This window comes from Sinocyclocheilus anshuiensis, unplaced genomic scaffold (assembly GCF_001515605.1).
Source record: "Sinocyclocheilus anshuiensis isolate Anshui unplaced genomic scaffold, SAMN03320099.WGS_v1.1 scaffold869, whole genome shotgun sequence".
NCBI classification, from domain to species: domain Eukaryota; kingdom Metazoa; phylum Chordata; class Actinopteri; order Cypriniformes; family Cyprinidae; genus Sinocyclocheilus; species Sinocyclocheilus anshuiensis.
The window spans coordinates 1,105,301-1,116,382 of NW_015558630.1; the positions used below are offsets into that span (position 1 = coordinate 1,105,301).

General features: G+C 35.7%; 1 protein-coding gene and 1 long non-coding RNA gene across 2 annotated transcripts in view; one reads left to right on the forward strand and one right to left on the reverse strand.

The window, feature by feature from the left end:
• The window catches only part of nrxn3a (neurexin 3a), a 320,711-nt gene that overhangs the window by 283,185 nt on the left and 26,444 nt on the right, over nt 1-11,082 (reverse strand). The window lies entirely within an intron of this gene.
• Nucleotides 9,082-11,082, forward strand: part of LOC107680772 (uncharacterized) — a 10,024-nt gene continuing 8,023 nt past the window's right edge. The window contains exons 1-2 of the long non-coding RNA XR_001633183.1: nt 9,082-9,092; nt 9,840-9,842. This is a non-coding gene — a long non-coding RNA (uncharacterized LOC107680772). The remainder of the gene's footprint in view (nt 9,093-9,839; nt 9,843-11,082) is intronic.

An 11,082-nucleotide genomic window follows, 5' to 3' on the forward strand; every position in this document is an offset into this window, starting at 1 on the left:
ATATACACACAAATTGTAATATTCATTTATTTATAATTTTGGATATTTAATCAAGAATTTTGGAACATCAATATTTGTACTTCAATAATTAATATAACACAATATATAATTTTACAGTTTTAATGTTTCACATGGATGGCAACATTCAGTAATCTCAATACACGAGAGGACAGAGGATCAAACAGAAAGAGGAAAAGATGCAGTCTGTTTCCTTTCTCATTTCGTCCATGACTGGAGCACACAGTGCTATCTGGGGCTGATTACAGTAATTGGCTGAACATTTATATGATGTCTTGGACCCCCAAAAATGACAGGGGCCTCTTCCGCCCTCAATTTCAAAGTGCTGAGCACGGCCTACAATTACTCTCGTCTGGATGGGAGCAGGGTACTGATTAAGGCACATAATTGGGTTAATTTTCTCTCAGTACATGTGCTTGCTTGAATTGACTTGCTTTATATAAACATCCTGAGGCAGATTGTACAGCTGTCTGGACTTATGTGTAGAGCAAACAGAATCCGAACGTCGATAACACCTTGTGTGTATACTGCGTAAATGAGTTACTAACAGATTATGAAGATAGTGGTTTCTGTTCAAATTTAATAGATGGTTCTGTGAAATGTGTCTAATAAAACTATCAATTCTAAAACTAAAAACCACTTAACAGTGCTGACAATCTTGTTTGGGGAACTATATACAGTATTAACATTAAAACTATTATTTCACAAAGATTTACAGATAAAGAATTTTGCACTCATGCAGACAAAGCATCAACAAAATGGCATGACTCAGAGCACAGTTTTGTGTCAGTGGGCATGTGGTAGCGGGTCAAACAAAAGAGGATTAACCCAAACCAATTCACTGAAATCATCAAAATCATCTCTCCATGAAATCGCAAGAGTCTCAGGCCGTGCCATCGGTGGAAGCCCCATCCTTTCAGGACAAATTATGTGGAAGAGTAAAGAGGGCCTGATAATCTGTCCTTGGGGGCACCAGACACTCTACTACGGCACTATTGTTCTTGAGTTCAGCACCACGGAGAGCTCCACCAATCAGACGTGCTGTGAAGGAGTGTAGCACTAGGTGCCAACCCAATCACAATCAACCCAATCACAATCAAACCAATCAAATTGTCACTTTGTATCCCTGCACCCTCTTTTGACAGGGTAAGCTGTGCTTTTAAAGATAAAACGTAACCCTTGTGTTTTATGCATATTAGTTTATTGTTTATTGTGTATTCTGAGATAAATTTGTAAGTAGCATTTGTCAACCCTGAACTAAAATTAAATAAACAAAAATAAAATCCCTCAGGTTTTTGCATATACTTAGACTGAGTAAATAGTTTACGAAAAAAGACAATTCTTCCAAGAAAAGTAAAACTAAATAAATAATAAAAAATTAAATTAAATTAAGAGAGACTTGAAATGAACTGTAAAGTACAATTTCTGGAATTAACACATAATTTAATGGTGATGGGTGCATTATGTTCTGCTTCAGTCTCAGTGGGAACACTGTGCATTTGGACTTCCTCCCCGAAACAACCCATGCATGTCTCTGGACAGTCAAAAAAGATGCCAGTTTGGACCACATCTGACAATCTGATCACTGTGGTATAAGTTAGGGCCCTATGAAATCTGTTTTATTTTTTCCAAAATACAACAAAGAAGAGTGTCGCAGACTAATCTGTACTGAAAGCAGCCAGGAACTGGAATGATTGGTATGACATCCACTCCATCTGACTACATACAGAATGCATAGACAAAAAGAGAGAAAAAAAATGTACTTCCAATGTACAATAATGGCATAAAAGCATTTATAAAAGCATATATTGATTGTCAAAGCATATTGTATACAATATAGACAAGAGAGAAAAAGCCCCTAAGTTAAAGTCAGTGCTTTTGGCCTCTACTTAGCTATATGGAATTTAGTATGCTGTCATAGATGAATGGATATATAATAAAAATAAATAAATAAACAGCTTAAAAAAATCTACAATTCCTGCAAATAAAATAAAATGTTACACAAATAACATTTTTTTTAAATGCATATAAAAAAAAAAATTTTTAAAGCCTGCTCTACAAAATTTTCATTTTAAAGCACTAAGCGCTTCTATTTTAGTGCTGTGTTTCTGCATGTTAATGTTCTTTGTTAAAGCAGAGCTGGTTAGAAATATTTACCCTTAGGGAAGCTTTTTCACAGTGAAGAAAAGAAAAAAGAAAAAAAGAGATGCTCTTCTAACCAGTGTGTCTGAAGAAAATGGAGGTGGTCTTCGATGAGCCATTTTGTCTGTCAAACCTAATGGAAAGCCAGAGGCCGGGCAGGAGCTTCTGGTTGGCCCCAAAAAATCTTCAGAACACTGTCAGTGATGCGAAACGCACACTCAAAATGATAACGGTATCACCTCAACCCTCCTACATGAACATGAGACCAGACGGCTCAAGAGTGTCAAGATAGTTTCACAACAATAGCACAGGGTAAACTTCACTATCAAGTGGGTCACAGTTTGGCCAGAAAAGTATACTGTTGTACCAAAACAATATGTGACCCTGGACCACAAAACCAGTCAAAAGGGTCAATTTTTCAAAATTGAGATTTATACATCATCTGAAAGCTGAATAAATAAGCTTTCCATTTATGTATGGTTTGTTAGGATAGGGCAATATTTGGCAGAGATACGATTATTTGAAAATCTGGAATCTGAGGGTGCAAAAAAATCAACTTTAAAGTTGGCCAAATTAAGTTCTTAGCAATGCATATTACTAATTAAAAATTAAGTTAATATATTTACAGTAGGAAATTTACAAAATATCTTCATGGAACATGATCTTTACTTAATATCCTAATTATTTTTGGCATAAAAGAAAAATCAATAATTTTGACCCATACAATGTATTTTTGGCTATTGCTACAAATATACCCCAGCGACTTAAGACTGGTTTTGTGGTCCAGGGTCACATATGTAAAATGCTGGAAGTCATAACCAATAGACTGGCTATTGGAATTCTGAGATAATTTATTACTAGTAAATAGCTTGTTAATGCTGTTTCTTGTTGTAATACTACTAGAGTGAATGCAGTTACTACAATGATTTGTCAGTGTAAATCCTCAAGATAAAATGTTAGGGAGGTTACATTGCATTTTTTGTACAGGCATGTAAAAGACATCAAGATTGCCTCGGTTACCAATTATCAATGGCCCTTACCAGTTCCCTAAAGGGGTGGCCATCGTCCCAGAATGCACTGCACCCTGCAGTCTCCGACTCAATCAGATAGGGCTTCCAGTAGAGAGAACATAACAAGGACACTCTAAGGGAGGGCAAATATGGGAATCAAACACATACATACTCACTCACTTGTGCTGTCCTCTGACAGTACAACAGGTAATTTTGTCATGCTGGACTGGAGCAACAACCCATTATGCACTGTGTGTGTATCTTTTACAATATAATCTAAGACCAGCCAGTCAGGGATCCCACATATGAAAAGCTCACTATCTGATAACAGAAAGAAACGTTTCCATAATTAAACTACGATGGAAATTATTACAAGGAATAATTGGTGCTGATTAAAATAAAAGGGTCACTCATATTCTCACCTTGCATAACATGCAATCAGATACGTTGCCCTCACTGGTTTCAAAATCCATATAGGCCATTCTGCTATCTTGATCATTGTGCTTTTGGAAACAAAATCATTTTCCTGTAATAATGAGGTCACTTTCATAAAGGCAATAACTGAGCATGTGCATGTGGGAGTCCCAGCCGCAACCGTATTACAATGTGCAAATTAGCTAACCAAAAAAATTATTTATTGGTATTATAATTATTCACATAAGTAAATAATGCTAAAAAAACAAAAAAAATAAATAAAATGTAAACAGGATTAATGTATGCTGAGTGTTCGTGGGAAGCAGCCGGTGCTTTTTTTTTTTCACAAACAAACCACAGTGACTCTTCCTGTATCATCAACTTGACCTTTTTAGTTTAGCTCTGATCAAGATTGCCCTCAAGTTCTATTGTACTGGGACCAAAAAAATTCATTTCTGTCCTCCATAGACAAATCTTTTTTACAAGTTTTCTCTACAAAACAGAAGCAAGTTTCTTAAATTTTTATGAGTACAGTGCATTTGTCATTTTATTATTTTTTTCTTCAATTAATTTATAACATTTATAAAACTGACACGATGATTACAGACAAAATGCATGGTTTGATAAGTTTTTTTTTTTTTTTTTACACAAAACTGCAAAAAGAGAAGCTAGTCTCTTACTTGATTTTTCTGAGTACAGTATGTCATTTTACTTTTTCCAAATATTTTATAACTTTCTAACTGACATATGATGATTCACAGAGAAAATGTGTTTTCATAAATTAGCTGAAATGCATGTTTTGATAAGGTTTTTTTCCCCCACAAAACAGCACAAAGAGGAGCTAGTCTCTTCCTTAAAAATAAATAAATAGGAAATGTAAAAATAGGTTCAGCTGCAAGAGAGAGAGGGTGCAGACGCTCATGACCCAGGCGCAAGAAAGATGAATGATGGGCCCTAAATGAAATGTCACTCCCAGTAATGGGAAAGTCGAAGCCAGAAAGCAGGTCACTTAAATTGCAAAAGATACACTTAAGCGCTTCTGCCAGAGGCACAGTAGAGTTGACAAAATATTAGCTGGCTGCTAAAAATAAAAACGAGGAAGAATAAACACTTTGGCATAGCTAACCAAGCCTTGAATCATCTAGTGGGACATCAGAGTTTGTAGTGCTAACAGCTCAGCGCCTATGCAGTTACACTATATTGTACTGTTATTCAATATTTATTTACATTAAGTCATTCTTCCAGCTGAAGTGTCCCAAAAGCTTCAATCATTCTTTGATATTTCTCAGCAGGCTTCTTAACATCCCTCTTCTTCATGCTAATGTCTATTTGGGATACTTTTGGCTCGATATATGTTTATGTTTTATTGGGATTTCCACAGAACAACAATAGTAGAATTACATAAGGTCAGCTCCACTGTGTCTTCACCATATACATAGCCTATATCTGACCAAATTTCAGAGCTCCTGCCCCTTCGTTAAACTTCCTGTTAAATGTAACCAAAATGTCTAGAGAAAAAAGTGCCTGTAATACATGGGTGGGTTATTTGTTATGCCTCTGCCCTCTGTGCTCTCTGTCAGTGGCAGACATGAGGAATGACACCTTAAACTCACCAAATGTTGGAGGAATGTGAAAATAACACCTCTGGAGTATTCATTATTTTAAGCTTCAAAATGTTCCACACGCTCACATTATTCACTGACACTAGTGTGTAACAAACTGCTGTAAGTGCAACATCAGAATGTCAGCCATCGCTAATGTGCCAGAAATCAAACTTAAAAAGGATTCTTTCTTTAGAAAACACGCCTGCAGGGAGAATTATACACCACATATATTCACTATACCAGAAAATCTAACTATAATAAGCCATACCCAGGAGGATTTTTAATAGTGGTTCAACGGATCACAAATCTCACGGTTCAGATCACATTACGGTTTTTGACCGACGGATCGGATCATTTTTCGGATCAGCAAGAAAATAAAAATATTTCAATTTAACTTGCTTTCCATTTATTACTTAAAGCGAAGTACTTCTTTGATACCACAGCAAATACTACTAGATTAACTAAGAAAGTTTAAACACGATTAAAGAGACAAGAGAACAGCCAGAAAAAATAAGAACAAATACACAAATTACAAGCGTAGATAAATACAACCAAATATGTTACAAATAAAATAAGGTTGGTAGTATTCAAATACAGAAATGTAATAATTAGGGAAAATTAAATATAGATTTTTATCACAGCTGTTTTGTTGTTTGATGATCATTAATGACAGCAGCAGTATATTTTATGTGTATGTGTCTGTTCAGAGGATTCAGTTCGGTGTTCGCTCGCCGTCTTAAACGCGTGTGCATGCTTCATGTAGGGATGCAGCGATTAACCTCGCTTTAAAACGTCACGGTTAATTAATCGTAAAGGTTCCGCTAAACCGAGTGTTTCTGTTACACGGAACGGAACTTGCGCAAAACGAAAACAGTCTGTGCATCTCTCCAGTAGGCTATTTAATCTATTTTATTAATAAGAGTCACGGGGCAGCATTCTCAAGAAGTTTGTGTCCTCCTGAATGCTTGTACACGTGTGCAGCGCGATCTCCGATCTCACAAACCAAAATAATAGACATGATTTTCTCAGGCCACATGTCCTGTTGTAGTATTATTCATAAGTAAAAACCAACGAGATTTTTTTTTCACCATGTTTCCAAATTCTCTACCTCAGGTCCAAAAGAAATGTAAAGATTGTACAAACTGAAAACATTAAATACTTTTGTGATCTATTTCCATTTGTTATTTTCAAAAGAGAAATACTGTCATGGATGTTTACAGAGCAGAGGTCACCTTTTTTTAATTCCAATGGGAGAGATGGACTTTTGTTTGTCTTTTGTTTATTATTATTTTGTGCTGTATTGTTGGTTACTGTGTTATTTCTGTTTCAAAAGCCAGCAATAAATAACACTTTAATATCTAAAGAGTGTTCATGTGATTTTATACATTAGTAATGTTGGGAAATTAATAAATGCATAATAATCGTCATAATCGTACCAACAAAATATATAATCGTTGCATCCCTAGTTTCATGTGTGTTCTTGTTCATGTGTGTCTTCTGTGCACGTAGAGAACAGCGCGCGAGTAACGAATCGAGTTCCCTTTCGCCTTTTCTCTCTGGAATTGTTTAAAATTCGCTTGCTTCTGTAAATACGAACAAATGATAAACTTATACTCTATTATGGTTAAATTTTGCAATTAATCCACGGATCACATGCGTCCCGAACCGTGGGGCTTGGTCCGTATAGATCACGGATCAACTACGATCCGTTTAATCACTAATTTTTAACTCTTGCCAAATCTGAAAACAAGGTTTTTAGCTTGTCAATTGAATCAGCATATCAGGAAATGACGCAGGACAACTTAGTTCACAACTCAACCAAATAATTCCAAGTTTAGAATTGAATATTTAATTAAATTAGGGGTGTGCGATATCCCGATTTTTGATCGTGGATCGTCTCCACAATCTGCTTTTGAAGAAATATCGTGCTACAGCGCACATTGTATCAGTTGCAGATCTGGCACCTCAGTCTCAATATACTGTACATAACATACATAACATAACAAATTCACATTAAATGTTAACTCAGCGGTAGAGTTATACTCACAGGACATTGCACTTCACAATCACAAAAGTACATTATTTGAATGTGCTTTAAAGCCTTGCCGGTTAAACATTTCATTCGCATACTTTTCTGACATGCGCTTTTTCTGAGCGCACATGCACACTAAAAAGCTCGTCAAACAGCACCTGGTTACTGGCCTGTGTTATCTTTCATGCCTAATTCCACTAATACTGTCAAAAACACACAAGGTTTACATATAAACACGGTTGCTTATGTCTAAAATGAAAGTAAACAGTTGAGAGAAAAACGGATGCGTGCCTGTATATTAGATGCATGCAGGTCTTATAGTGACAGCAGTCTATTAGTACTAAACATGCTGCCACTTAGGGGTGGGCGATATGACCAAAATCTTATTTCAATGGTATGATAAGTTTTATATCACGATAACGATATGTACCTCGATATAGCTATTTTTTTTGTTATTAAAATTAAGAAAAAGAAGCAAATTACAAGCACAACAGAACAAATAAATATGAAAAACTTTTAATTTATTCAGCTACAGTAGGCTAGGTTTATTTAACATGTAGTAAGAAATATTACAGAAATTGAATAAAGTGTATAAATAAAACACTGCATAGTCTTCACTGTATCAATCAAACATGATTAACATTAATAATGACAGACAGCAGCAGGTAAATAAGGCTGCTGTCTCTTTATGACCTACTGCACCGATCCAATATACTGAAACACATCCGGTTTTCACCCAACTGTTTTACAGTTATTTAAAATATAACCGACTGTGTTTACTTGAATACTCCACACGACGGGCATTATGACATAACTGTGTGCGTATTTGAATATTCAAGCACAATAAAACACGAAAGAAATCCGTTTTTGCGATTGCATGCTGTCGAGAGAGGGGCTTTCAGTGTGCGCGCTTCGGCTGTGTGTCAGTCAGCGTGAGCACCGCATTTCTTTTTCACTACTTATTGCACTTAATAACTCTACCAAGTGCGTCCCATTCTTTTCATTCATGCATGTTTCCTTATCACTCAAAAGGTGTATAACGTTTAAACAGTACTGTGTTACGTAGATATATTTGCATACCACGGAATACACAATATAGCAAAATCTCTAACAACAGACACTTTATTTCACGGTAATGATATATACCGTCATACCGCCCAGCCCTACTGCTGCTTGTCATTAAAGGGATAGTCACTCACTCTCATGTTGTCCCAAACCTGTATTAATTTCTTTCTTGTGCTGAACACAAAAGATATTTTGAAGAATGTGGGTAACCAAACAGTTGCTGGTCCCCACTGACTTTGATAGTAGGGGAAACAAATACATATATAAATAAATAAGTACTATGGAAGTCACTGGGGACTAGCTTTTGTTTGGTTACCAACATTCTTCAAAATAACTTTTATGTTCAACAGAAGAAAGAAACTCGTTCAGGTTTAAAACAACTTGAGATTGAGTAAATTACGAATTTTCATTTTTAGGTGAACTATCCCTTTATTGTTAATAAAACAACAAAACACAAAGAAAAATCACTCACTGCTCTTTATTAAAGAACTTTAATACAGTTGCTTTAATAAGAATCAATGTATACTTTATACAGTGTATATAGGGTTTTATTTTTATATTTGTTCATTCAATTTCTTGAATGCTACTGCTAAATACACCAACTGTACCTGAAAAACAAAGTACTGTTTGTTTTATTTGTATGTGTATTTGTAATATGCATCTTAGTTTTTTTTAATAACAAAGATCAAATAATGACAAAGATTTTTATTTTTGCCCACTTTGGCATACATATCTGCCATTCTTTTTTATTTTAGATTTTGTTACCTTGTAAGGCTTTGTTTTTAAAATAGGGAAATTAGTTTGGCTGTACTGCTCAGTCAACTTGCAAAATAGTAAAACCAACATGACAAAGAATTGTGATTAAAAATGTGAACTGTGATTCTCTTGAAAAAATCGTGGTATGATATTTTTGCCACCCCTAAATTAAAATGAATATATTCCTGTTAAAAGTGATTCCTTTTCAGCTCTGTTTGCACAGTCAACATAAAATCAAAATGGACCTCTATTACGTCCTCAGTACACATTCCTGGTTTTATTGTAATTGATACATAAGTGTGCATTACAACAAAAAAATTGTCTTTCATCCAAATGCAACAACTTGTAGGTATGAAACGTCCACTTTTCACAAACCAATCAACTCACGATGGAGGCACTCGAGTCCCATGCAGCTGCAACGTCAAAATCCTGAAGACTAATTCGCCATGGGTTCCCTCTGTTGTTTTTTTGTTTTTGTTTTTTTTTTCAATTTATGAGTCAAATAAGGTCTGTGGTAAACATAACTTGGCAATACTTGGACGTTTTGCTCTAATAATAGGCCTACACTAAGTGAACAAAATATGTCTGAATAGATCAGTTATAACCTCTAATTGAGGCAGTAAACCAATAAAACTATTCTGCCATCAGAAGAGATTTCAGGTAAACTGCTGCTCTTGCAGTAGAGCTGAACTAAAATTGCTGAATATTTTATTCAATACAGTCAACTTACCCAAAATAGCAAACACTCTCATAGCAAAGGTCGGCTATGTTAAATTCATAAGCCATGTCGGATGCCAGTGGGTGTAAACAGAGGAAATCCTCATCTAGCATAATGCTCCTGGCACATACGAGCAAGACTTGCAAAACCCTGGCAGCAAACTTGACACATGAGCACATGATGACATCCAAACAACAGCTTGTGATTAGACCAGAAGCATGAATGTCTGGTGGTCTCGCTCTCAGCTATGTTACCCATCACTCCCACTGCGCTTAGATGGGGGGAAAGTGACAGGGGAAATGGTAATCAAAGCAGTGACCTCTTGACAGGAAGTCTACACCTTCAGCATGAAGCTGCCAGCTATTCCCGACCAAAGATGTGTCCATGTAAATATGTGTATGTTTGTGTCAGATCTGATGTGTCTAGTATGTAGACATTATTTGCGACACACAAAATCAATCCACACAGAAACCAATGTACTACAAGAAAGGAATATTAATACAGCAGACAGAATGTCATAATCTGATGTGTCACTTTCTCATTTCTATGCTAAGCCAACCACGTTACAAGCATCTTGTGTGCGGATCTGCATAACGCATGAAACCAAACCATCATGGGGAGGAATACCTATAAGCGTACACGCACGTACACGCACATAGCTTGGATTTCCCCGTGTGTAGAGCGAACCCATTTGTGCAGACTGAGCGTACCGTTTAATCTGGGACATGAAAGGGCACAACACTGCCTTTGAAGTCTTTCATTTCCTTAATAGAGCTTTCTGAGAGACGAAGACCCACAGTGTTTATAAAAGAATACCCTTTTTCTCCCTATGCTTTTGTGATGGTGTGATGCCGGATGGTGGATCTAAAGACCTGAAAACATTAACCGCCTCCTCAAAGGAATGGTGGTGCTTGTGTCATTTGGATTTCTAACACCGGAAACAGTGGCTTAAGTTGTAGCTAAAAATAAAAATGCTTGCACTAATACTATTGCTTGCTTTTTAACATCTGAAAGTGTTTCTCAACTAGCAAATTAAGTTTCATTAAAGTCACCATGAAATCAAAAGGGAGCCCAAATACTTTCTAAAAAAACACTCGTGGTATTATTGTAAATGATTCATCAGTGTAAAAAATAATTTTTGTTCGTAATCTTCCATCATAACGTAAGAAGTTGTTTCATGTCTGAAACACACTTCCTTTTTGGCTAACATCACCATGCCCTCTTAATTGTCATAAAATTTAAAAATTTAATCTTAAAATAATAATAATTATATATATATATATATATATATATATATACATATATATATATACTGTATATTAC